At 45.6% G+C, this 25715-nt stretch overlaps 1 long non-coding RNA gene across 16 annotated transcripts in view; it reads right to left on the bottom strand.

The window, feature by feature from the left end:
- The window catches only part of LOC116595711, a 112472-nt gene that overhangs the window by 24734 nt on the left and 62023 nt on the right, over positions 1-25715 (bottom strand). For all 16 annotated transcript variants that reach the window (XR_004287831.1, XR_004287829.1, XR_004287830.1 and 13 more), the window contains one exon: positions 12823-12962. This is a non-coding gene — a long non-coding RNA (uncharacterized LOC116595711). The remainder of the gene's footprint in view (positions 1-12822; positions 12963-25715) is intronic.

The following is a 25715-nucleotide window of genomic DNA, read 5'->3' on the forward strand; positions in this document are numbered from 1 at the left end:
GGCAAGGATGTGGAGAAATTAGAACCCTCGTCCATTGCTGGTGGGAATATAGGTGCATCCTTTATGGAAAATGGTTTGATAGTTCTTCAAAAGGTTAAACATATGAGGTGCCTGGGTGGCACAGTTGGTTGAGCAGTTGAGCATCTGACTCTTGGTTTTGGCTCAGGTTGTGATCTCAGGGTCATGGGATGGAGTCCTGCATCAGGCTCCTTGTTCAGCATGGAGTCTACTTAAGACTCTCTCTCCCTGCATGGGGTGCCAGGGTGATTCGGTCAGTTAAGCATCTGCCTTCAGCTCAGGTCATGATCCCAGGGTCCTGGAATCAAGCCCCTCATCAGGCTCCCTGCTCAGTGGGAAGCCTACTTCTCCCTCCGCCTCTCCCCACCACTCCTGCTCACTCTTTCTCTCAAATATATAAAATCTCTAAAATTAAAAAAAGAAGACTCTCCCCCTCCCTCTGCCCCTCCTCCCCAGTTCCACTCTCTCTCCCTCTCTCCCTCTTAAACAAATAAATAAGGTTAAACATTGAATTATCCCATGATCCAGCAATTCCACTTCTGGGTATATACCCCAAAGAATCATAAGCAGAGACAAGAACACATAACAAGGTCCATAACAGGATTATTCAAAACAGCCACTAAGTGGAAGCAACTCAAATGTCCATTAGCGGATGAGTGCATAAACAAACGTGGGATATATATACAATGGAATATTATTTCACCTTAAAAAGGAAGGAAATTTGGACACACGTTACCACATGAATAAACCTTGAAGACATTATGCTACGTAATATAAGCCACACAAAAAAAGACCATTATTGTTTGATGCCACTTATGATGTACCTAAAATAGGCAAATTTACAGAGGCAGAGTAGAATTATAGTTGCCAGAATCTGGAGGGAGAAAGGGTGAGGTGCTACTGTTTGGTGGGTACAGAGATTCAGTTTGGGATGATGAAAAAGGTTTGGAGATGGAGGCTGGTGATGGTTGCAAAATAATATGAATATACTTAATGCCAATAAACCATACACTCAAAAATGGTTAAAATGGTAAATTTTGTGTCATATATATATATATATATATACATGTATATATATATATATTCCTAATTTTTTTTAAACCTGGTGCTTGGAACGTATGCTCTAGAGGCACAGCTGTGGAGAAGAGCTCGTTAATAGAGTAGCATTACTTCTCCCCACCTCAGAACAGGAGCCATAAATTATATCTGAGTCCTGGAGAATCTGGGTGGAATAGTAGGAACGGGTCAGGAAACAGGAGGCATGCACAGGTTTCCCCACAACCTCCTCACACAGAATAGTTCCCTTTGTATCTGGGTTCAATTTTAAGCATGTTCAGAGGAAATTCTGTTGGGAAAAAAGAGCCATTGCATAGATTCATCAATTGGAACAAATAGATCTGGTGGGGGATAATGATGATGGGGACAGCTCTGCATGTGTGGGGGACAGGCAGTATATAGGAAACTGTGTACCACCTTCTTAATTTGCTGTAAACCTAACACTGTTTCTAAAAAATTGTTTTTAGGGGGTGCCTGGGTGGCTCAGTGGGTTAAGCCTCTGCCTTCGGCTCGGGTCATGATCTCAGGGTCCTGGGATCAAGCACCGCACGGGGCTCTCTGCTCAACAGGGCCCCACATGGGACTCTGTTCAGCAAGAAGCCTGCCTTCCCCGCCCCCTCTCTGCCTGCCTCTCTGTCTGCTTGTAATTTCTCTCTGTCTGTCAAATAAATAAACAAAATTTTTTTTTCTTTTAATTGTTTTTAGGGGAGGAAAAGGCCACCACTGCCTAAAAACATGTTTTTCAACTACTGCCTTCCTTCTCCAAAATGACCACTGGATGAGAGAACCTTTCATGAAGAGTGAGCCGGCAAGGAACAGTCTGCAGGAGGGATCCCCTAGACACACTGCAGGCAGGTTCTGGCTCTGTGAGGGGTGGGGGACCCATGAGCAGATCCGGGGATCCAGCCCTGGAAAGGTAGGACTCTCAGAGCCTCTCTAGCCCTTCCCCTGGGCTGAGGTGGTCAGTTATTGGAGCTCTGGCTCCATCTCTTCCCAAGGGCACATTTCTCAGCTGAGTCATTTCTGGTCTAGACCAGGGTGGGGTATAGAAATGGCATCCTCCCCCCTACCCCCCAATTTTGGCCTTGGAAACTTTGGTTCCAAGTCCAGGCTCTGCCCTTTATAAGACACTTAAGGTCCCACCCTGTTTATTTAGCTGTAAAATGGGGATGGCCTGACACCACCCATCTCCCAGGATATGATGTGTCAGGACACCACGAGACAACGCCCAGCACAGGGCCAGGCACAGACGAGACACACACAGGGAACTTTAGTGTTTGGGCCCTGACGCTCAGGAATGGTGTCGTGGGCCCCAGTTGTGGGGCGGGCCCTGCACCCTTGAACCTGCCAGGCCAGCCTGGCCAGTCCTAGCACTCGTTCGGGGTGCATTTCTTGCACAGCCACCCCCAGAACAAATAGCCAGAGAGAGCACTAGACTGACAAAGACAGCAGCCTTCAGATGCTTAAAAATGCTTTAGAGCCAAGTCACGGTTTCAGGAGCTGGTTTCCAGGCAAGGAAGCCTCTGCCTGCCGCCCCCAGGAGCCTCCCCTGAGGGGCCACACCCTGCACTGCCCTGAACTCATCCCTATTCGTGGCACAAATCACTTGCCTGTGATTTCTTTTTTTTTTTTTTTTTTTTAAAGATTTTATTTATTTATTTGACAGAGAGATCACAAGTCGGCGGAGAGTCAGGCAGAGAGAGAGAGAGAGAAGCAGGCTCCCGCTGAGCAAAGAGCCCGATGCGGGGCTAGATCCCAGAACACTGAGATCATGACCTGAGCCGAAGGCAGCGGCTTAATCCACTGAGCCACCCAGGCGCCCCTTGCCTGTGATTTCTTGAGGACAGGTGGACCTTGCCCCAGGCTGGGGTTGAGGGAGGTCCACTAACATCTCTACTACTGGGTACTTAATTTCACTCCCTGTGGTCCCCCCACCCCACCCCCACCTCCCGCCATTTGAGGACTATTCTCAAAGGAGACAGAACTCGAAACAAATGGAAATAGGGCAATTTTTCTCTCTTACATTAACACTCTGTGCCTCTCCCTAACAGAGGGCCTGTTTTTGCCTTGTTCATCCCCTACTCATACAGACGTCAATAAGCAAGGGGACAAGCAACCTTTGTGCTGGACAGGCTTCCTCTACAATCACCGTGAATTCTGGACTTTGGTACTTCTGGATACACACAAGGTATGACATACACGTGAAAAACCAGTAGGTTCATTAAAAATCTAAGCTCATCTGTCTTCTTTTGCTGCTGCCCACCCTTCTCCCTCTAAAAATCATTTTTACTTCATCATCAGAATCTAATTTCCAAACTAGTAAGAATTGGGTGCTTTTTCTCTACCCCTCACATTATACTTCTACTGAAAAAAATAAAGAATTTTATTACACAGTTTCTTAGAGCCACCACTTGACCAAACCCTACTCTACTTCTGGCCTTGGGGACATATCAGTGAATGGCTCGGCAAACCTCTGAAATCTTTCCAAAGACTTTTGAGATTGTTATCTTAGTTTATTATTATTATTCTCCCCCATTAGAAAAAATGTTTCATCGTTTTGTAATCAAACAGCATTTGCAAATATCAACACGAGGATGTGTAATGTATTATGCATGCATACTATATAATCATCTATTGTTAAGACAGAATCCTCCTGGTGGTGTAACACATCTCCAGTCCCACTGCCTTCCACTTAACCCCTTTCTCAGATGGTGTGGAAGGTGTGGAATAAATCATCTTTGTCTCAGAAATACTTGGCTTCTCTTTTTGCTCACTGATAGGAACACCCCTGCAGTCCTCCAGGATGATTCACAGAAGCAGATCTGGGAGAGATCTTGAGGGGACAAGAGAGCCTTGAGGGGACAGGCCACCAGAGAAACAGATATCGGGCCCTGCCCCAGTGACTGGCCAATGCAGGGTGAAGAGGGGGAAATTGGTCCTCGCCACCTCCCCCCGCTACTCCCTAAAAACTCACTCCTGGCCAAAGCCTGGTGGCTTTGTCCTGCCTTCTGGTCATAGATCACCCCACCCAGGCCTGCCCTCCCCAGGGAGTGTCCATCTCAGAGTCTCCTCTCTGCATCTATCTTTAGGGCATCAGGGAGCCACTAACAGCAAGCTTTCAGGTGAGAAAGTATTTATGCACAAATTCACTGCGACGAACAACAGAATCCAACAGAAATGGAAGGATTTTAGGCTGTGAGGCTGGGTGTGGAGGACCTGCCTTGTGAACCTGAGATCACAGCATGCCTCAAACCCATGAGGAATATGGTTAGCCCTAATCAGAATCAGCTCAACGGCTTCAAATTTATCCAGATTCACTGAGGTTCCAACAAAATACCTTCTCTAAAAATGGGAGCTTCGGGCACCTGGGTGGCTCAGTCGGCCTTCGGCTGAGTACAGGACCCTGGGATTGAGCCCCGAGGGGAGCCGGCTTCTTCCCCTGCCCGCCGCTCCCCCTGCTTGTGCTTTCTCAGTCAGATAAATAAATAAATAAATGAAGCCTACTAAATTGCCAAAGAGTACTTTAATCACTTTAAACGGAAATCTTGCTGAAATTTGGCCCACAATTTCCTAAAGCCTTAAAAACTATCCTTTTTGCAGCACCCATGTGGCTCAGTCAATCATGCATCTGCCTTCAGCTCAAGTAATGATCCCAGGGTCCTGGGATTGAGTCCCCTGTTGCATCAGGCTCCCTGTTCAGGCAGGGAGCCTATCTCTCCCCCTCCCTCTGCTTGTGCTCACTCTCTCTCTATCTCTCTCTCTGTTGAGTGAATGAATAAAATCTTTAAAAAAAAAAAAAAAAAAAAAAGCTATCCTTTTCCAGCGTGCCTGCATGGCTCAGTCAGTTAAGTGTCTGACTTTGGCTCAGGTCATGATCTCAGGGCCCGGCTTCAGGCCCCATGGGCTCTGAGCTCAGCGGGGAGTTGGCTTCTCCCTCTCCCTCCCAACCCTGCCCTGTGCTCATGTTCTTTAATAAGTAAAATCTTTAAAAAACAAACAAAAAACTATCGTTTTCTCACTGAAGTGGTCATCATTATGAGCCTTGCCTATGGAACTAGACAATAATGTGATTATGTTTCCTTATTGTTGCTCTGTTCTTCCCTCTCCTGTCATCGACACATCAGTGTCTAAAAGCAACCTGCCAGCCCCACCCTTCCAGGTTGTTTCTTTTCTTCCATAGTGGTTGGGAAATCAGACAGCGACTCTTGTTAGAACAGTGAGCTAAACACAATTTTAAAAAAAAGAAGAAGAAAGAACAGTGTGCTAAGCGTTACCAGATCTGAGGCCCTCAGAAAGCTAAAACACTGGGTTGAGATGCAAAGATTCTGATGTAGTTATTGCCACGGATCCTGTTTTCAATAACTTCCAGTTCAGGGCTAAAGTCCAAAGAGACGTTTCTATTACTGTGATGCTGCACGCAGAGCTCTGTGTTTTGCCCTTCTTCTGTTTGTTATTCAGAGCCTTGCCGGTGAGCGGCCTTGAGGGGCCCCACTCAGCCTGGGAACGTCACCTCCACATGGAGTTTCAGCAAGAAGGATGAAATGTACGGCCCTGTGATACTGACACTGAGCTGGCATCCTTCAGGTTTCTGGAGCCCTTTACAGACTTCAGCCTCCTGTCACAGCACCGCGACGGCATCTGTGACCATGGCCACTTGACAGTATGACCAACTGGCCCCTGAAAGGAGACGCAGAGCCACACCAGGCAGACTGCCACCAGGGGCACACAATTGCCGGTGCCATCGTGGGGCAGCTCAGCCAGGAGCCCGGAGGGGGAGGTCTAGATGAGGCCACGGGGCCTATGTTTTCAGCTGTTCTGAGCAATGAGCTCACACTGCATTTTTCACCCCATGGGCTATGACCCATTACTAGGTTATGAAATCAGTTCAGTGGGTCACAACCAGCAAATTTCTTTAAAAAAATAAGTAGAACAGAAAATATCCAAGTGCATCACATACAGCGAGGATGTTATTTTTATAAAACTTTTGCTTCAGTTTTATATATCTGCATGTAGGTGTGTGGTGGTTGGGACACAAGATGGATTTCTCACAGGGAGTGGTGGTCAAGGAAGTCTGAAATGCAGTCCTCTAACACACATCCATCCCGCAGCTACACCTTCCTCAGACCCAGCCCTGCCACCTCCCCACCTCAATGAGAAGTCCAAAGGAATCTGTTCAAGGTCCTAAAACTGGCCTCACCTGAAGGCACAGGCATAAGGGAAGCCTTCTTGGGGGAAGTAGGGCTTGCTGTGGCCAGAGCGGGAACAGGGAGGGGGCAGCAAGGGCAGAAGGAAAGGCATGGGCAATCTACTATGGTAAGAAGGAGTGGGGTGAACACAGGGCTGAGAAAGGCCTGTGGGGGATAGCTATAGACACCTGCACTCCTGGGGAGGGAAACTGAGGGGCTGAGGCTAGAGGAGTGGGAGTTCCTGATTTGATTCCAAAGACCTATTTTCAAAATTACCTTTGGGGGACACTAGAGGGTGGGAGAGTCAAGTGGGGTGGTGCCCAGCCTAGTGCCCCTATCTCTCAGTGAGAGGGCCTGCTTTTCTTTTGTCAATTTAAATTTAACTTTTAATTAATTGAAATGAAAAATTCAGTTCCTCAGTTATACTGGCCACTTTTCAAACTCTCAATAGCCACACAGGGCTCATGGCCATCATGTTGTATAGCACAGAGCATTTCCACCAGTGTAGCAAGGTCTACTGGACACGGGTATTCTAGAATGAGCAAATGATTAATTCATTCCAGGACTGCCTTCCCTCAGGAAAGCCGACAACTTCCATTATTTCTTTTACCCCTGTAGTTCTAAATGCACATGTCTCTAGGAGGGGTACTGGAATGACCTAAATTTTTACCAAAGAGTAACTGGTTGATATTAATGGCCTGAAGAAAGCCAGAGCCTTCGAACCCATCCACTGTAGACTGGGAATGTGTGACAGCATGTGGGATGAAGGGATGTCAGAAGACGCTGCCCTAGCCGTACCTGCGGTCTGAGGGTACTGAAGATAAGGATAAGCTCCTCTATCAGGGGATGTGGAAAACTTTGAGAACTCTGAGGAAGTCACCCACAGTTATTATTCCTCTTCAAGTGAGAGTTTATTCCCAAAAAGTCCTCAGCAAGGGGGTTATTAAACAAGAAACAAGCACTTCTCTATTTCTAGGGAGGCAGTAAGAAAGAATGGACACAGGCCTTCCCAGAGGTGGATGCCTATGAACCTGGACATCTTCTGCTCTTAACATTTGCTCTGTGACTAGGTCCATGGCTCTATCTCCTTCAACCCAATGACTCCCTGAAAAATACCATCAGCCCAGGCCTAGAGCCCCAAATACTAACTTGTTATTTCTACCAGGAGCCTCCAACGGCAATCCCAAGGAGAACTGTAACACTCTCTGGCCCTCCGCCCCCCTCCCCTATTTCCTGTATTCTGGTTTCTGGCTCATCCTCCACCTGCTCACTCCATCATCCAGGTCAGCACCCTATGAGTCACCACTGACTCCTCCCCTTCCTTCCTTGCTCCCCACCCAAGGTCACCACATCTTGGCCACCTCTCCACTCTGCCATGAATCTGCCCAGCTCTGACCCCTCCAGGCCTCACAATCACAGGAGCCACCCACTGGTCTTTCTGCTTCCCGTCAGGCCACCTCCAGCCCAGTGCTTCTTAATCACAGATAAGCAACAGAATACCTTGGAGAGGTGTTTAAAATATAGATTCTGACTCAATAGATCCAGCCAGGTTGAGCACGTGTATTTTGCAAAAGTGCCCCAGGTGATTCTGATGTGTACCCTTCATTAAGAATCACTGCCACCAAAAAAAAAAAAAAAAAAAAAAAGGAATCACTGCCACCTCCTCCTCCTCCTCATTATTAGTAACAACAAAAACAACAATTAACATTTTTTGTGCACTTACATGTACCGCCTCGTGTAATCTTCATGACAATCTTGTGAAGTAGGAGCTATGATCTACTCCGATTTTACAGGTGCTGAAACTGAGGCACAGAAGTCCCATGGCTAGTGAGAGTAGGACCAGAACATAACCCACCACTTCTTACCATTCTGCTCTCTACACCACTGTACAGACCTGACTTGAAGTGTGGTTCCCTTCTTAATACCCTTTAAAGACAGTTCTAGGAAAAGATGGGGAGGGGTACTTGGATAGCTGAGTCAGTTAAGCATCTGACTCTTGATTTCTATTCAGGTTATGATGTCAGGGTTGTAATCAAAGGGCTTGAGCTCCCGCTCAGTGGGGAGTCTTCTTGAGATTCTCTCTCTCCCTCTTCCCCTCCCCCCTTCTCCTGCACTCTCTCTAAAATAAATAAATAAATCTTTAAAAAAAAAAAAAAAAAGGGAGAGGCACCTGGGTGGCTCAGTCCCTTAAGTGTCTGCCTTCAGCTCAGGTCATGATCTTGGGGTTCTGGGTTCAAGCCCCACATCAGGCTTCCTGCTTAAGGGGGGAGCCTGTTTCTCCCCCTGCTCCTGTTTTCTCTCACTCTCAAATAAATAAATAAAATCTTTAAAAATAAAAAATATTTTTTTTTAAAGATAGGAGCTTAGGGACACACTCGTGATTTCCCTCTCCATCTAATCTCCCCCCGCAGCTTCTTAACTCTACAAGAAATATTTCGATCATGGTGGTAGTTACAGAGTATACACATTACAAATATTCGCTGACATGTATGCTTAGGATTTGTAGCTTTCTTGTATGTTCATTCCTCCTCAGTAAAAAGGATTCTGGAAATAGTCACTTAAAAAGAAAGAGAAAAAGAAGAAAGGAAGGAAGGAAAGAGAAAGAAAGGGAGAGAGAAAGAAAGCAGGAAAGGAAAGGAAGAAAGAGGGAGAGAGGGAGGGAAAGAAAAGAGGAAGGGAGGGACAGTAAGAAAGGAAGGGAGGAAGGAAAGGGGGAGTGAGGGAGGGAGAGAAGGAAGGAGGAAAGCGAGGGCCAAGCAAACGTGAAGTAAGTAAAAACATGCACGCTCAGAAGAAATTAGGAAGAAGCCATTACAATGCTGCTGATTATGAAGAATTCTTTCTGGAATAACACATTTAAAAACAGATTAAGAAAAGATCCCCAGAGCTAACTCACAGGAAACCCTTAGAGAAGACCAGGATTGAAGAGGGCACTGCCTGGAGGCAGGGTCCCCCGCAAGATGGACAGGTAAACCCCGGTATAGGATGGTGAGACTAGAGCGGGGAGCACACGGCTAGGCATACAGCAGCCACAGCAGCAGAGACACAAGAGCTCTGAAGGTCCATAGGGCTGTCTTTGGGTCAGACTATGGAATGTCCCACTTGGAGGTCAATGGGAGGGAGGGGCTTCTTCCTTAAAGAGCCCAGTGATTTCTGCATCCTGAAGAACGTCCAGCCCTATCAAATCCAGCTCCAAATCCGAATGTTTGCTGCTTATGAATATAAAGGGCTCCACTGGGATGACCCAAGTTTCCAGCTCCACTGTGTAGTCCAAAGGAGGAGGACTTAGCACACTGACTTTGAAGTCTACCTTAAAAGAACAAAGAAAATTCTGAGAAAAACAGTGTGATGATATATACCTCACACTAGCATCTATTAAGCTATATTAAAGAAAAGGTGATCAAAACAGAAGGTACTGGTGTATGAACAGATCAATTCACTGGAACAGACCAGAGTCCTAGAGCAGACCCAGGTATGTGTGGAAATGTACTGTAAGATGTAGTCAGTAGTCAGTATTTCAGATCAGGAGGCTAATCATTGCTGACTAGGAAAAAGAAGTTAAACTCTCAACTTTCAGAATTTACCAAAATGTTACAAATGCCATATAGGTTAAGAATTAAATGTAATTTTTTTCCTTTTTTACTTATAAATGTAACTTGTTAAAAAAGAAACCATTTAAGTATTGAGAATTGATATGAATATATAATTCTGCAGCAGAAAAAAAAATTTTCTAAGCCTGACACAAAGACAGAAACATAGGCTCTGCCTAGAGATCCAAATACCAATGAGTTCTCTCCACCAGGAACCTCCATCAACAATCCCAAGACAGATTATAACAATCTCCACCCCTGCTCCCCACCCCGACGTTTTCATGTATTTCTGAGTCCGGCTCATCCTCTACCTGCTTACTCTGCCATCCAGATGAGTACCTTTGAATCACCCCAGACTCTTCCTGCTCCCTCCTCATTCTTCCCTCCCAAGGTTACCATTTCTTAGCCACCTCTTATTCTGCCCTGAACCTGTGCAGCTTGATTCTCATCAGCCTGGCCCCAACTGAAGGCCTCATCCTACCACCCTGTTACCAGCTCAAGGACTATCATGGGCCTCTCTACTTCTAGTCACAGCCACCTCCAGTCCAATGGCTTGGAAAGTCTATAAAGACCACCTTGACTGCATGGACATTTTAGATTAATAAATTCTTAAATATGCAAACAACAATCTAGGATAAACGGTTGTTATATAAGAAAGGCTAAGAGTTAATATCTTGAATATATATCAAGTTCTCCTTTAAATCAAAAAGACAAAAAAAGAATAAGCCACACTGAATAATAATAAAACACCCCACAAATGAAATGAAAAAAATATATACCAATAGAAAACTAAATAAAGCACATAATCAATCCTTCAAAAGAGAATTACCAATGACTAATTGGCCTGTAAAAAAAAAAAAAGAGTCCCACTAATAAAATAATAATTTTTTAAAAAGAAAAGCAAAATAAGGCAGCAACAATAAATTACTATTTTTACTTATCAAATTTGCAATTAAAAAAAAAGTAGGGGCGCCTGGGTGGCTCAGTCATTAAACGTCTGCCTTTGGCTCAGGCCATGATCCTAAAGTCCTAGGATCAAGCCCGGTGTCAGGCTCCCTGCTCAGTGGGGAGTCTGCTTCTCCCTTTCCCACTCCCACTCCTTGTGTTCCCTCTCGCTGTCTCTCTCTCTCTGTCAAATAAATAAATAAAATCTTAAAAAAAAAAAAAAAAAGGTAGTATTCCCTAATATTGGGAAAGCTGCAGGCAAAGAGATGCTCTCATAAGACTGGGGGTAAGCGCCTAAGTTGATCTGTCCTCTCTGGAAGGCAACTGGGCAATATAAAATGAATCCATTGAAAGTGTGCATATTTTTTGATCTACCAATTGTGCTTCAAGACTGTATTCTAAGAATAAAAATAAGGATGTACACAAAGTCAGTATTTTATAGAAGCCTTACTGTTAGTAACCCAAGGAGCAATAATAAGGGATTAGTTAAATCATGGTAGATATACAGTGAAATCTACAGAGCCGTAAGAAGTGTGTTTATTGTCAAGGAAAACTGTTTACAATGTATTGCTAAATACAAAAAGCAAGTCATGGAACCATATGTATGAGACAAACCCAGTTATGTAACAAAATACATGTGTGTACACATCCACATATGTGCACAGATAAAAGGTCTTTAGGCATGTAATCAAAATAACAACACACACCACTGACTAGTATTAATAGTATGACTTCTTACTTCCTTCTTTGTTCTTTGTGTTTCCCACTTTTATTTTATTTATTTTTTTTTTAAAGATTTTATTTATTTACTTGAAAGAGAGACAGTGAGAGAGAGCATGAGCAAGGAGAAGGTCAGAGAGAGAAGCAGACTCCCCATGGAGCTGGGAGCCCGATGCGGGACTCGATCCCGGGACTCCAGGATCATGACCTGAGCCGAAGGCAGTTGTCCAACCAACTGAGCCACCCAGGCGTCCCTGTGTTTCCCACTTTTAAAAGAACCATGGTGGTGTGATATAGACCTCCTTCCCTACCATCTGCCTGGGGGGAGTCCCTGTCCAGAATTCCCATTTGACTCTGAACATCTACATGCCTTACACATGATATATGTGGTATTTCTTATGCTTCTGTTTAACTTTTCAAACTTAATCTTGTCTCTTCAATTCTCTAGACCATGGGTAAGGGTCTCACAGTGCCTACAGGTTCTTGGCAAATGGCCCAAGAAAGACCATGTCACCTCTGTGCCCGTGACCCTGTGGGCTGCCTGAGCACAGACTGGTTGGCTCCACAGGTGTGGCATTCAAGCTCAGCTGCAGGCCAGGCTTGAGGCTGCATGTTGTGGGCCACCTGTCAATTTCGTCCCATTGAAGATGCTTATTGTTGCTGCTCATTATTGTTGAGTGACAAGGCTGTTTGTTTAAAGCACAGGTTACTGCCCCCACACCCAGAGGCAAAGCCAATCCTATGGCATCCTATAATTAATGAACCAATAAGTATTTCCTCTGGCTTTGATCCAACAGATCCCCTCCCACTTCTTCCGCCACCCTCACCCCATTTACAGCTTCCCATCTTGGCTACTGGAGGCCTCCTTTGGAAGAGCAGCCCCTTCATCAAAACTATGGGCCTAATCAGAGTAGTCCTGTGTCCCTGGTGTCCCAAGCTTGACTCACCAGCTCCTCCTTGTCCTCCTGTGTGATCAGGTCTGCTCTCATATTTAAGCGAATCTGCCACATAAGCAGTTCAGCCTATAGAATGAAAGAGCCCTAGGAGACCACTGTAGGAAGGACGTAGGATTTTTTATGCAAATTCACTAAGTTAATTTTCATGGTTGTCCATAATCTCTGTAATCAGTACTCACTTTGGTGAGTGAAGGAAAAAAAATACAAAAGCCATCAGAAATGGGAGAGTCAGAATCTGGGAGTAAAGACCAGTCCTGCTTGTTTTCCCTCCTTGTATAGCTATGAACAATCCCCGGTGCTCCCAAGGTTCTAGAAGTAGCAAAGAAGGCAGGGAGGTCCTGCTGTGCTTACCATGAGCATGTGCAGAGGGTATCTGGAGACTGAGCCTAGACTGCCACCATGGGAACCTTGGACTAGGTACTTTACAGCTCCATGCCTCGGCTTCCCCATCCGCAAGATGAGATGATAATAGTGGAACCTGCCTCACAGACCTATAAGGATTAAATGAGTTAATGAAGATAAAGCACTTAGAACAGTTGCAAACTACAAGAGAACAAGACATAAACGTGCTTGGCACTGTTAACAGAAGGAGGAGCCACATGGTGACAGTCATGTTGGGAACTGTCTAGCCCTCTGTAGCCAATGGTTTCTCAGCCTCAACACTAGTAACATTTTGGGCTGGTAACTCTTCCTTGTGAGCAGCTGTTCTGCACACTGAAGGATGTTTAGCAGTAGCCCTGGCCTCTCGCTACCCACTGTATGCCAGTAGTACCCCGCTAACCCTCCCACATACCAATTTGTGATAACCAAAAATAGCTCCAAACATTGCTAAATGTCCCCTGCTAGTGGTATTGGGACAAAATTGACCCCTTTCAGACCACTGATACAGTCCTATAAAAGCCACTGTCACAGGGGCACCCAGCAGACTCAATAGAGCACCGACTCTTCTTTTTTAGAGGGGACAGGAAAAGGGAGAGAAAGAATCTTAAGCAGGCTCCATGCCCAGCATGGACGGAGTCTGATGCAGGGCTCAATCTTGCAACTCTGAAATCATGACCTGGGCCAAAATCAAGAGTCAGACGCTCAACCTACTGAGCCACCCAGGTGCCCCTAAAGCACATGACTCTTGATCTCGGGGTCATGAGTTCAAGCCCCACGTTAGGTATAGAATTTACTTTTAAAAAGGTAGTGGTGGGGGGGCGCCTGGGTGGCTCAGTGGGTTGAAGCCTCTGCCTTTGGCTCAGGTCATGATCCCAGGGTCCTGGGATCGAGCCCCGTGTCGGGCTCTCTGCTTAGCAGGGAGCCTGCTTCCTCCTCTCTCTCTGCTTGCCTCTCTGCCTACCTGTGATCTCTGTCAAATAAATAAATAAAATATTTTTTTAAAAATAATAATAAAATAAAATAAAAAATAAAAAGGTAGGGGGTAGGCATCTGGTGCCTCAGTTGGTTGGGTGGCTGCCTTTGGCTCAGGTCATGATCTCAGGAGTCCTGGGATTGAGCCCCACACTGGCCTCCCTGCTCAGCAGGAAATCAGCTTCTCCCTCTCTGTCCAGCCCTCCCCCTGCTGTGCTCTGTCGCTCTCTCAAATAAATTAATTAAATCTTAAAAAAAAAAAAAAAAAAAAGCCACTGCTATGGAGAAGCTATGCCACACACTCGGCCGGTCTGGTATGGATCCAGGACTAAAGGTCCCACAATGGGGCCCCTTGTGGCTTGATGTAGGAGCTGCAGGTGGGGAAGTACAGAGCAGCCAATTCTATTTCTGTAGGTGGCTGCCATTTTCTTTCCAGGCAGATGGAATGGGAAACTGGGGCCTACTCTAGTTGGAAGTTACCCTCACCCCTGAGAGTCTAAGAGGGTGTAGACAGAAAGGGAGTCCAGGAGCTGACTTCTCTGGCAGCTTGTGTCTGTGGCCTTGAGAGGCCTCACAAGAGCCCTGAAGAGCCCAGAAGGGAGAAGGCCATAGAGGATTCAGACCTGCCTTCGGCTCAGGTCATAATCCCAGGGTCCTGGGATTGAGCACCATATCAGGCTCCTTGCTTAGTGGGGAACCTGCTTCTCCTTCTCCTTCTGCCTGCCACTCCCCTAGCTTGTGCTCTCTCTGTCAAATAAATAGAATCTGAAGGGCGCCTGGGTGGCTCAGTGGGTTGAGCCGCTGCCTTCGGCTCAGGTCATGATCTCGGGGTCCTGGGATCGAGTCCCACATCGGGCTCTCTGCTCGGCGGGGAGCCTGCTTCCTCCTCTCTCTCTCTCTGCCTGCCTCTCTGCCTACTTGTGATGTCTCTCTGTCAAATAAATAAAATAAAAAATCTTAAAAAAATAAAAATAAAAATAAATAAATAGAATCTGAAAAAAGAAGAAGAAGGAGGAGGAGGAGGAGGAGAAGGAAAAACCGTTAGCAATAGTTCTATCTAGAGAGTAGGAACAGAGGACTGGAGAACTTTTGCTTTCTCCTTTGGTACTGTTAAAATTTTCTACTATGAGCATGTATGTTTTTGAAAATAATAGTTTTTTACTGTTTTTTAAGATTTTATGTATTCATTTGTCAGACAGAGAAAGCACAAGCAGGGGCAACGGCAGGCAGGGAGAGAAGCAGGCTCCCTGCTGAGCAAGGAGCCTGAAGCTGGGCTGGATGCCGGAATCCCAGAACCCTGGGATGATGACCTGAGCTGAAGGCAGACACTAACTGACTGAGCCACCCAGGCATCTCGGATATTGTTTTTTTAAAAAGAACAAGATAAATTTGTATCTACTGATGGAGAAACATTTTTAAGATACATTGCAATTTTTTTTTAATAGCACAAGCCATAGGAATGAATCTCAGTTCACAAATTCAAGTGTGAAGGACACCAAACTTTAGTTTCTATAACTCAACTCAAATGTTTATGGTAAGCTCCTATCGTGCCAACAGGAAACTCAACTATAGGTGTATCTGAGTTCTCCTGAACTGAATACTGAGAAATGCCAGGCATGGAGCAGAGGAGGTGGCTGTGAAGCTGACTGAAGCCACTCTAATAGCCTCTGCTGCTCTCTGCCACCCATGGGCATCCAAGAATCTTGGACCAGGCTGACTGTGTCCCTACAGCTTGGTGGCCACCCCTCTCTGGGATCTTACTCCTGCCTGCCCAAGTGGATCTGCTAGAAAGCAGGTGGGACTCTGGAGACCACAGATCTTTCTGCCCTGTCTCTCCTGTGCTGAGCCAGTCTGGGGAAGAGAGGTCTGCAAAGAACTGGGGGTTCTTTCCACTCCCGGTGAAATCCTTCTTTCTCGTTTCTAGTCAAGGTATTCAGTCTGTGCAAGAGAATCCTTTTCCTTCAATGAGCTATTCCACAAACCCTAAAGTTCTCATAAGTGCCTAAGTTTTTGGCACACAAAAGCCAGAGACACCTGAAACTTGATTCTATTTTCTAATCTGGGGAGCTAGCTCAGGAGGAAATGAGTTCCAGGAATGTGAGAGTGGGAAAGGGGAAAATCCAAGAAGAAAGAGATTTCTCCAATATTATGCCAGCCAAACATATGTATAAATATGGAGCAAAAAGTCTGAACATTCCCACCAAAGAATTAACAGTGTCTACCAGTAGGGTAAGCTTTTAGGCTAGGGGAAGGGCTAGAAGGGGGGCTTTACCTTTTTACTTTATGTATTTCTAAACTGCTTTTTAAAAAAAGATTTTATTTATTTATTTGACAGAGATCACAAATAAGCAGAGGCGGGGGGGAGGGGACAGGCTCCCCACTAAGCGGAGAGCCCGATGAGGGGTTCAATCACAGGGCCCTGAGATCATGACCAGAGCCTAAGGCGTCAACCCACTGAGCCACCCAGGTGCCCTGCTTTTATTTTTTAATGATGAAGCTCTATTCAGTATCACTTGTATCATCTACTATTTTAAATATATAAATACACATATATTTTTCCCTCTAGGCTAGAGCTGAAGGGTGATGCAGGTCACACCTATTTAGCCCACCCAAGGGCAGAACCTTGCGGAGTATATGTGCATGAAGGGTTGCAAGACTTGTTAGGAAAGAACTATTCCTAAGGGAAGGAGACAAGCACAGTGAACTGAACCAGGGCCAAAGCTTTGCTCAGTGGAAAGGGGGAAGTAATTCTGAGCTTAAGTCGTAGTTGTGACGTACACATATCCGTGGGACCAAACCTCAAGGATCTGTGAAGCACTGGAGGTGCCAGCAGCCTCCCAGCCCCACTCCTGCAGTGGAGCCAGCTGACCTTGTGCCAGCAGGAGTGTCAGTGGCTCCCAGCAGGCGCGGGGCGTCTAATGGGTGTGGCAATGTCCAGCAGAACTGATAGCTCCATGGGGTGTGACAGGGGCAAAGGGAGGTTGCCGAGTGGAGGAGGGGGAAAAAGATAGCTGGGAGTGGGAGGGTGTAGCTGTCTAACCTTATCCAACAGCGCGGGGGAGACACACACCCTGGGGACGCCCAAAATGCTCACGGGGCGAGGGTGTGGGAGGTAGGCAAGACCTGGAATTCTGCACTGGCAGGTAGGAGCAAGAGTCAGAGATACACGTGGATGAGCTCTAATGATGTGACAAGTGCACAGGTGTGCAGGTGTGTGCACAGGTGGGGAGCACAGAAGAGGGAGCCACAAAGTCTACATGGGAGGGGTCATGGAAGGTCTCCTGAGTCAACTGACATTGGTAATTCAGAGTGGGTGGGAAGGGTGGAGGGCATGAGGAACTGCACGTGCAAAGGCCTGGAGCTGTGCAGGAGTAGCCAGAGGCTGGGGGAACTAACTTAGAGTACCACAGACTCAATACAGGGGAGTGGTCAGTGAGGCCACGCAGATTGGGTTCCATGATAAGGAATTTGAACTTTATTCTGCTGGCAATGGTGAAGCTCAGAAAAGGGCTTTTATGCAGGGAAATGAGATGAACAAATTACCAGGCAAATTTTTCACCACCACACTCCCACCACTCCTAGCTAACTCTCACCGAGTGTGTAGTCTCAGAGTGTTGCTTCTTCCAGGAAGTGTTCCCTCACCACCTTTCGGGCTCAGCTAGCCCTCAGCTCAGGCTTCTAGAGGCTCGCAAGCACTGCCCTCTCCTCCTTCCCCATCACGTTGTGTCTTGATTACCTGTGCCCTGTACTTTCTTCTGTCCCCTCATACACTACGAGTGCTGAATGCCAAGGACTATGCCTGTTGTGCTCTATGTTCTATCCCCAGCACCCCACACAGGGCCTGGCATGATAAGTATTCAATATGTATTTATTTAATAGGAAATTTATTAGGAAATAAATTTATTTAGGAAATTTAATAGGAAATTTATTTAATAGGAAATAAAACAAGAAGAAGAAGATAAGTGTGAGAAGATGAACTTGTGGTTTCCAGCCAGAGTTGCAGATTGGAAATTGGAAAGGGGAGATGAGGGGGCCCAGGGAGAAGGTTCAAGCTATAGTTTGGTTAAGGAGTGATGAGGGCCTGACCTGAGGCACTGGTGGTAGAACTGGAGAGCAGAAGAAGATTGAGAAAATCTTTAGGAGGCAGTACTGATAGGCTTGGGTGATTAGAGGAGGGAAGTGAGGGGATCAGATAAGGAGAGGAGGGCTCCTGGGCTTCTGGCTTTAGCAGTGGGTAGATGACAGATTAACCGAGACTGGCTATTCTGGACGAGGAGGCAATGTGTTGGGGAAGATGATGAAATCAGTTTAGACCTGTTGACTTTGACATGCCTGTAGGGCATACAGGTGAAGAGGTCCCAAGGGCAGCTAGAATCACAGCACTGGATCCCAGGACAGACATCTGCACTGAAAATAGAGATTTGGGAGTTGTCAGCCTACAGGTGATGGCTTAAGATCAAGGAGGGGATAAGATAGCCCAGGGAGGAAAAGAGGAGGGAAAACAACAAGGAAGATCCCCACCTCTGAGAGGTAGGCTTGGGGTGGGGAGATACGGAGGGGAAAGAAGACATAAGAAAGGAAGGAAGAGAGCAGCATCCTAAGGGAGAAGTGGCTTCAAGAACTAGTGAACACGGTCTGTGTGTGTAGAACCCTGGCTCCCCTTAACAGCTTAGAAAACTGAGGTCTAGGGATACCGAGGTGCTCCAAGCCACAAACTATTATTGCCCACGATCACACACCTTGGTGCCTCTCAAATTATGATCCCTGGAGTCCTGGGAGTCCCAAAGGCCCTTCCAGTGCGGCCCAAGAGGTAAAGACCATTTTTATAATAATACTAAGACTTTTTTTGCAGTACTCAGTTGACATTTGAACTGATAATACAAAAGCAACAGTGGTGTAAAACTTCTGGGGACTTAACACAAAGTCATATTCTTCACCCCAGGCACTTTGGTTTAACAAAAAGGCTAGCTTCACACAAGAATGCCATGATAGAACAATAATTACTGATTTTTTAACATGACTCTTGGGGTTCCTGGCTAGCCTGTGACTTGTGATCTCAGCGTTATGAGACTGAGCCCCACGTTGGGTGTAGAGATTACTTAAAAATAAAATCTTAAAGAAAAAACGAGGGGCGCCTGGGTGGCTCAGTGGGTTAAGCCTCTGCCTTTGGCTCAAGTCATGATCTCAAAGTCCTGGGATCAAACCCCACATCAGGCTCCCTGCAGGGAGCCTGCTTCCCCCTCTCTCTCTGTCTGCCTCTCTGACTACTTACAATCTCTCTCTGTGTCAAATAAATAAATAAATCTTAAAAAATAATCCATTAGTACATCTTGTTAATAGTCTGTACATAAAGCACTTCTGCTATATACCAAAGTACTAGATAAATTTATGTGATTGTTTGCATTGAGAAATGAATCACCTCCTTTTTCCATGAAACATTTTTATTATAAAAATTACTAACCCCCACCCCCCTCCAAAAAAGGAAAGAACAACAGACAAACTATGATTACTCAGACATGCGCATTTCACAGTCATTTTCTTAAAAATCAATGAAGTGAGCTTGTCACATCAAGGAAAACTGATAGTATGTTTTGCGAAAGATAAAATTCGATCTGGCAAGTGAAAATTAGAATTTCAGAAAACTTGTCTCCACACCATGAGCTTCACAGCTTCCTGGTACTTAAAGACTTTGCTGATGACATCAGCAGTAATATTAAGGAATGTAATACTATGGATCGAAATGTGTCTACATTGGGAAAATCTGCAATCACTAAGCCATTATTTTACAAATGACCAATGCATGATGTCTCAACCATGAGCTAAAGAACCATTCAAAGTATAAGACAGATCAATGGATTGGAATATAACTGAGGATGAGAAATTCACTGATATGGTTTCAGATCTCACACTGCAACTACCTATCAGAAAATACCATTTGTCTAGTTTTGGTGAAACATCAAAGAAGATATCCATAATTATCTGAAAAGCCTATTAAAAATACTCCTACTTTTTTCAACTACAAATCTGTATGAAGTGGGTTTGTATTCACCTACTTCAACCAAAGCAACATATGATAGACTGGTAAAGGAGATACAAGAATCCGAATGCCTTCTGTTTAGCCAGTCATTAAAGACATTTGCAAAACTGTAAAATAATAACTCTCTGAATTTTTTCATTTTAGATAATATATTTTTATAAAAAGTATCTTACATGTAAAGGATTTATTATTGTTATTTTTACATAATTAATAAATAATTTTAAAGTCTTTTTCTAATATTCTTTTCCATATTTGTATTATGGTAAATATCTACAGCCACAGCCCACATAAATAAAGATGTTCGAAGTTCTCAATAATTTTTAAGAGTGTAAAAGGGTCCTGAGACCAAAACGTTTGGGAACCACTAATACTGAGCCCCCCCCCTTCCTGCCTCCCAGTTCTTGGAGCTCATTTTTAGCACACCCACCCCTTCCACGTACTTCTCCGTAAAATACAGAATTATAATACAAAATCAAAAATAAAACTTAGCTGAAGAAGAGATGAGACAACAGGCACAGTGAGCTAAACAGAGAATAAGACCCTTCCTTCCCTTCAAAATAATGTTCCCTTAAGAGCCACGGCCTGGTAACTAACCCTGCCAAGGAAGGCTGGGTTCCTCTGTAAACCCTTCGTACTCTGCTAATTGTGGGAGAACAGACCGGGAGCAGAGGGCTCAGTGGGAGTTCAGGTCTCATCTCCTTCACATTCAGTATCTAATCAGATACAACAGCCAATGAAGTAAGTAAGGCAGGTGGGGCCATTCTGTATTAGTCACTATTTACAGAGAAGGAAACAGAGGTCTGTGTCTTCCCTGATACCAATCTTAAATAAAAGATGGGGGGGGAGGTGGGCAGGAGCACTGGGTTACTTTCCAGGGTTCCCTCCACTGAGCAGTAGCTCTAAAATGCCTCTTTTTCCCACTCAATCCTAGAGGCCCATTATTACAGATGCATTATTTTACTTGTAAGGTCTTCTCTTACTGTGTTTATAAGCCATATATAGTTCTTTTTTTAATCCTCTCTTCTTTTGGGTAACTGATCTTTTTATAATAGTTTGTAAGAAAAAGTGACCCTTTGTATTGTTTTTTTCTTTTTTTAAGATTTTATTTATTTGACAGAGCAAGGGAGAGAGAGCACAAGCAGGGGGAGGGCAGGCAGAGGAAGAGGGAGAAACAGGGTCTCTGCTGAGCAGAGAGCCCAACATGGGACTCTATCACAGGACCCTGGGACCATGACCTGAGCTGAATGCAGACGCTTAACCCACTGAGCCACCCAGGTGCCCATGTATTGCTTTTCAATTATAAAACTGGTTTTAAAATGGTTAAGAAGAGGGGTACCTGGGTGGCTCAGTCAGTTAAGTGTCCAACTCAAGCCCTGTGTTGGCATTCTCTCTCCCTTGCCCCTCCCCCCATTTTGTACCCCCCCCCAAACAAATAAATAAACCTTAAAAGAAATGATTAAGAGGGGCGCCTGGGTGGCTCAGTGGGTGAAAGCCTCTGCCTTTGGCTCAGGTCATGATCTCAGGGTCCTGGGATCGAGGCCCACATTGGGCTCTCCGCTCAGCAGGGAGCCTGCTTCCCCTACCCTCCGCCTGCCTCTCTGCCTACTTGTGCTCTCTGTCTGTCAAGAAATAAATCTTAAAAAAATATTATTAAGAAGGAAAAGTTAATGAAATAAAAGGCAAATAAACAAACAATAGATATAACACAAAAGCTGGTGCTTACAAAACAGAACTCCAACAAAACTAATGAAAAAAGCATGAAGCATTAAGTATGCAACTTTGGGAATGAAAAAGGGAAGATACAGTAGAGATATAAAAACAAGACTATGGAAATTTTATGTGAATAATTTTTAAATTTTGAGAAAAAAATTTTTTAAGATTTTATTTATTTCCTTTACAGACAGAGATCACAAGTAGGCAGAGAAGCAGGCAGAGAGAGAGGGGGAAGCAGTCTCCCCACTGAGCAGAGAGCCCGACTCGGGGCTTTATCCCAGGGCCCTGGGACCATGACCTGAACTGAAGGCAGAGGCTTTAACCCACTAAACCACCCAGGTGCCCCGAGAAAAAAAAATTTTAAGATTTTATCTTAAAATCTATCTGAGAGAGAGAGAGCATGAGCAGAGGGAGGGGCAGAGAGAGAGGAAGAAGCAGGCTCCAAGCTGAGCAGAGAGCCCAATGCACGGCTCCATCCCAGGACTCTGGGATCATGACCTGAGCCAAAGGCGGATGCTTAACTGACTGAGCCACCCAGGAGCCCCTTGAGAAAATTTTAAATTACCAAATTACTTGCCTAGAGGAAAAGTAACAGTTATAGTAAAATTTATACAACAGTAGTAGAAGCAATATTCTGGGGTCTCTCAAATGCAAACCCCTCAGGGAAGTAAGTGCTAGTGAACTGGTTGCCTTTTGTGACACAAGAGATGGGTCTTTGGAACAGTTTATCTGGATGGACAAGGGTGCTGAGAGACAGAGCAGGTGCTAGTACCGCCCCTTGTTTGGCAGCCCTGGTTGGCCTGAAGTCAGATCACCAGGCTAGATACCAGGCTGCCAAGACATCCCTGCTCGCTTCCACAAGATTTGGCACCTTAAATAAGAGATTTCACCTGCCCTGTCTGTCCTAGGTGAGCCCTGAGATGTCCCTGTTAATCTGGCTCTGCCCAGCCCAAAGGGTCTGCCTACAATCCCCTCTTCCCTTACCTGATTCTTCCTTCCCTCCCTTCCTCACTCCTCCTCTTACTCTCCTCTTACTCCCTCTCCCAACGTCCTCTCCCGGACCTTCTGCTGGAAGACGCAGGAGCTCCAGGAGTTCCTAGAGTCATTTCAGGTGCTATACCACCTCTCCCCACATCTAGCCCTCTTCCCATGCCCACCACCCAGTACTTCTGGCCACAGGAATTGCAACAAATAATGTGGAAGCCTGAAGCCTAACCCTCTCCTGTCTTGGTCCATGCCCCAAACTCATTTCTTTCTTTTTTTTTTTTTTAATTTATTTTAAAGACTTTATTATTTATTTGACACAGAGAGAGGAAGAGTACACAAGCAGGGGGAGCAGCAGGCAGAGGGAGAGGGATAAGCAGGCTCCCCACCAAGCAGAAAGCAGAGAGCCTGACATGGGGCTCCATCCTGGGACCCTGGGATCATGACCCAAGCCAAACGCAGACGCCCAGCCTACTGAGCCAACCAGGCGCCCCGTCCCCAAACTCATTTCTCGGTCTGATATTGGAATGTGATAAAGAAGGGGGTCCAAGGAGTGTGATGGTGTGTGTAGTAAAGGGAAGTAGTTGCCTAGCTCTGAGTCCTGTTAGTGGGAGTTAATGCAAGAGATCTATCCTTTATACCTTACACTTCTGTGGCCCAAATGAATGTCCAATACATAGAAGCACTACTGTGTCTTTGCCAACTGGATGAATAAAAGTTAAATCTGTTAAAATGTGTTACTCTGCCTATACCAGTTTGTGACTACGAGCATTCTCACAAGCAACAGACACCACAACAAGCAACAGAAAGCACCACCACTACAGAGAGTGTGTGTGTGTGTGTGTGTGTGTGTGTTGGGAGTGGAAATCCATTAAATATTATAATAATGATAGAAAAGGTGTTCTCCTTCAGGAGGGGGATGACCGGTGTATGTAACATTGCTGTGGTCAAACTGTAAGGTCATGGGCGGGTAGGAGTGGGAAGGAGGCCACAACAGAAAGTTGAGTTCAGACAGAAAAGGTTCCTTGTGGACCTTGCAATGATTTAGCCTCTGACTGACCCGAAGGCAGGTGCTTCTGTGGACTCCTAATCTTGCTCAAAGCCTCAGGGATGTAGGGGACAGATACTCAGAAGATGGACAACTTCTGCTAACTATCTGGGTCTGGAGTAGCCAGCCTGTCAGATAACAGAAAACTGATGCTGCAGTGACACTGACCACACCCAAGGTTGAGTCACAGGCACTTCCTAGTCCAGGTTGGCATTAGGATTTGAAAGGCCCTAAGGAAGAGTGCCCATACCCTCCACCTACCTCGTGAAATTATGCCTATAATCCCCAAATTAGAGTTCTCTTCTTTCACCGTACTTCCACTAATCGGGGCAGTGCTGGGTGAAGCTAGGACCAGTGTTCCTTTGAGCTGCTGGCATTCCTCCACCCCAAATCAGACGAAGACTGAGGAAGAAGTGGGATGGAAGTAACAATGAGGACACAACTTTCTAATATTGCCTGTTACCAATCCTATCGCTGGTCTAGACTCTCAGGTCTCTCGCCCTAACCCTGCCAAAGCTATCTGGGTTCCCTATTCAGAAACAGTAAGCTGCTTCTTCAAAGCACCCACCACCCCCCGCCCCCTAGACCTACTAAATCTGGTTGCTCAGCCTGTGCTCTACGTAGGCCCAAGGGCTAGAGGTGATTAACTCAAGACTTGCCCCTGCAGCTGCCTCTGTATCCGGAATGGAGTGAGGGACTTCGAAGGTGACACAGTAGAAGCCTGGTATATTTTGGTATGATCTATCAGGCCCTTACATGAAGTTTCCCTTCCAAAAATATCCCCCCTACTCCAGACCCACCTGGCACCTAAAATCTCATTAGAGGGCCCTTAAAGTTACTCAGTAGGTTCCCAGAAAAAAACAGAGATCTCTTCACTTGGGGTGAGGGTGGAGGATTGGTGAGAAGTCACATTAGAACAATGAATGGCAGCCTTGGAACTGCCAGATGAGGGTTTAGGGATGGCAATCCAGTGGGAAGAGATGACGGTGGGGAAGTTGGAGGGTTGGCAGTAGCTATAATAAAAGTGGATTTTCATAGCAAATGGTTTTTAATCACATCAAAATCAATCCCCTCCGCCCTTAGTCATTTCGCCTGTCAGAGGCAGGCAAACACCCCAGGCTTAGCTGAGAAATAAAGGAATTCTCCTCAGGGTCCTCTCCCTGGAGGAGGCCAAGGAAGAGTACAGCCCCTTGGGCCAAGAATGGCAGGAAAAGAGCACAGTAAATTGTGGGCTGGATTGCCCAGTCACATGATGGGATCTGGCTGCTTCTTGTCACGTAAACTCTTTTTCCCTCCTCCTCTGCTCTCTCCCTCTCCTCCTTTCCCTTCTGCTCTGTTTTGATTTGGTTAAAATAGACGCAAACTCTGGTCTTTTCTATTTTTAATACCTAGCCATTACATAATCCACAACGTAATTGCTGACTTGAAAAACTATTGGCAAGAGTAGAAAATCCCCAGAGTTTTAAACAGGAAAAGGATTATTACAGCACAAAAGCCTTTGGCAGTTTTACTGACTGGTAAACCGTCTGTAATCGTCACTTGCCAGTGGAAGTCACATGGGCCCTGGGAAACACTCCCCACCTCAGGGAAAGCAGGCTGGGGGAAGGGAGGAACCATAGACTAAGCTGGAAGGAGGCTGCTTTTTGTGTCGGGCAGGGGTTTGGTTGGGATGCCCCTGGAGATTCCACTGGGCCCAGACACCAGGCCCACAGGAGTGAGCTTCAGGTCACCTGCCCTCCCCAGGCCACTTAACTGCTTTTGTTCCTTGCTGGAGAGTGAAGTCTCCAACATCCACATCCCTCTTCAATTTCCTGGACCTTCATACATCCTCCAACACACTCCTGAGCAAGCCTAAGTGAGAGTAGACTATCCCAGTTAAATATATGATTTTATTAAGACACAGGAGCAAGGAAGACTGCTTGTTAATCACGGAGACCTGACCTACTCCTCTGCGTTCTATTTATTTCCAACCACCATAATATTCGACTCCTCAATAAAATGAGCCAATAAAACTATAACTAGAGATTATAAATATAAGTACTAGAGATTCGGTAAAGGGTTGGAAGGGGAGATTTTGCCACCCCCAAACATGTCTCTTTGGCATAAGGA

Source organism: Mustela erminea, chromosome 7 (genome assembly GCF_009829155.1).
Source record: "Mustela erminea isolate mMusErm1 chromosome 7, mMusErm1.Pri, whole genome shotgun sequence".
NCBI classification, from domain to species: Eukaryota; Metazoa; Chordata; class Mammalia; order Carnivora; family Mustelidae; genus Mustela; species Mustela erminea.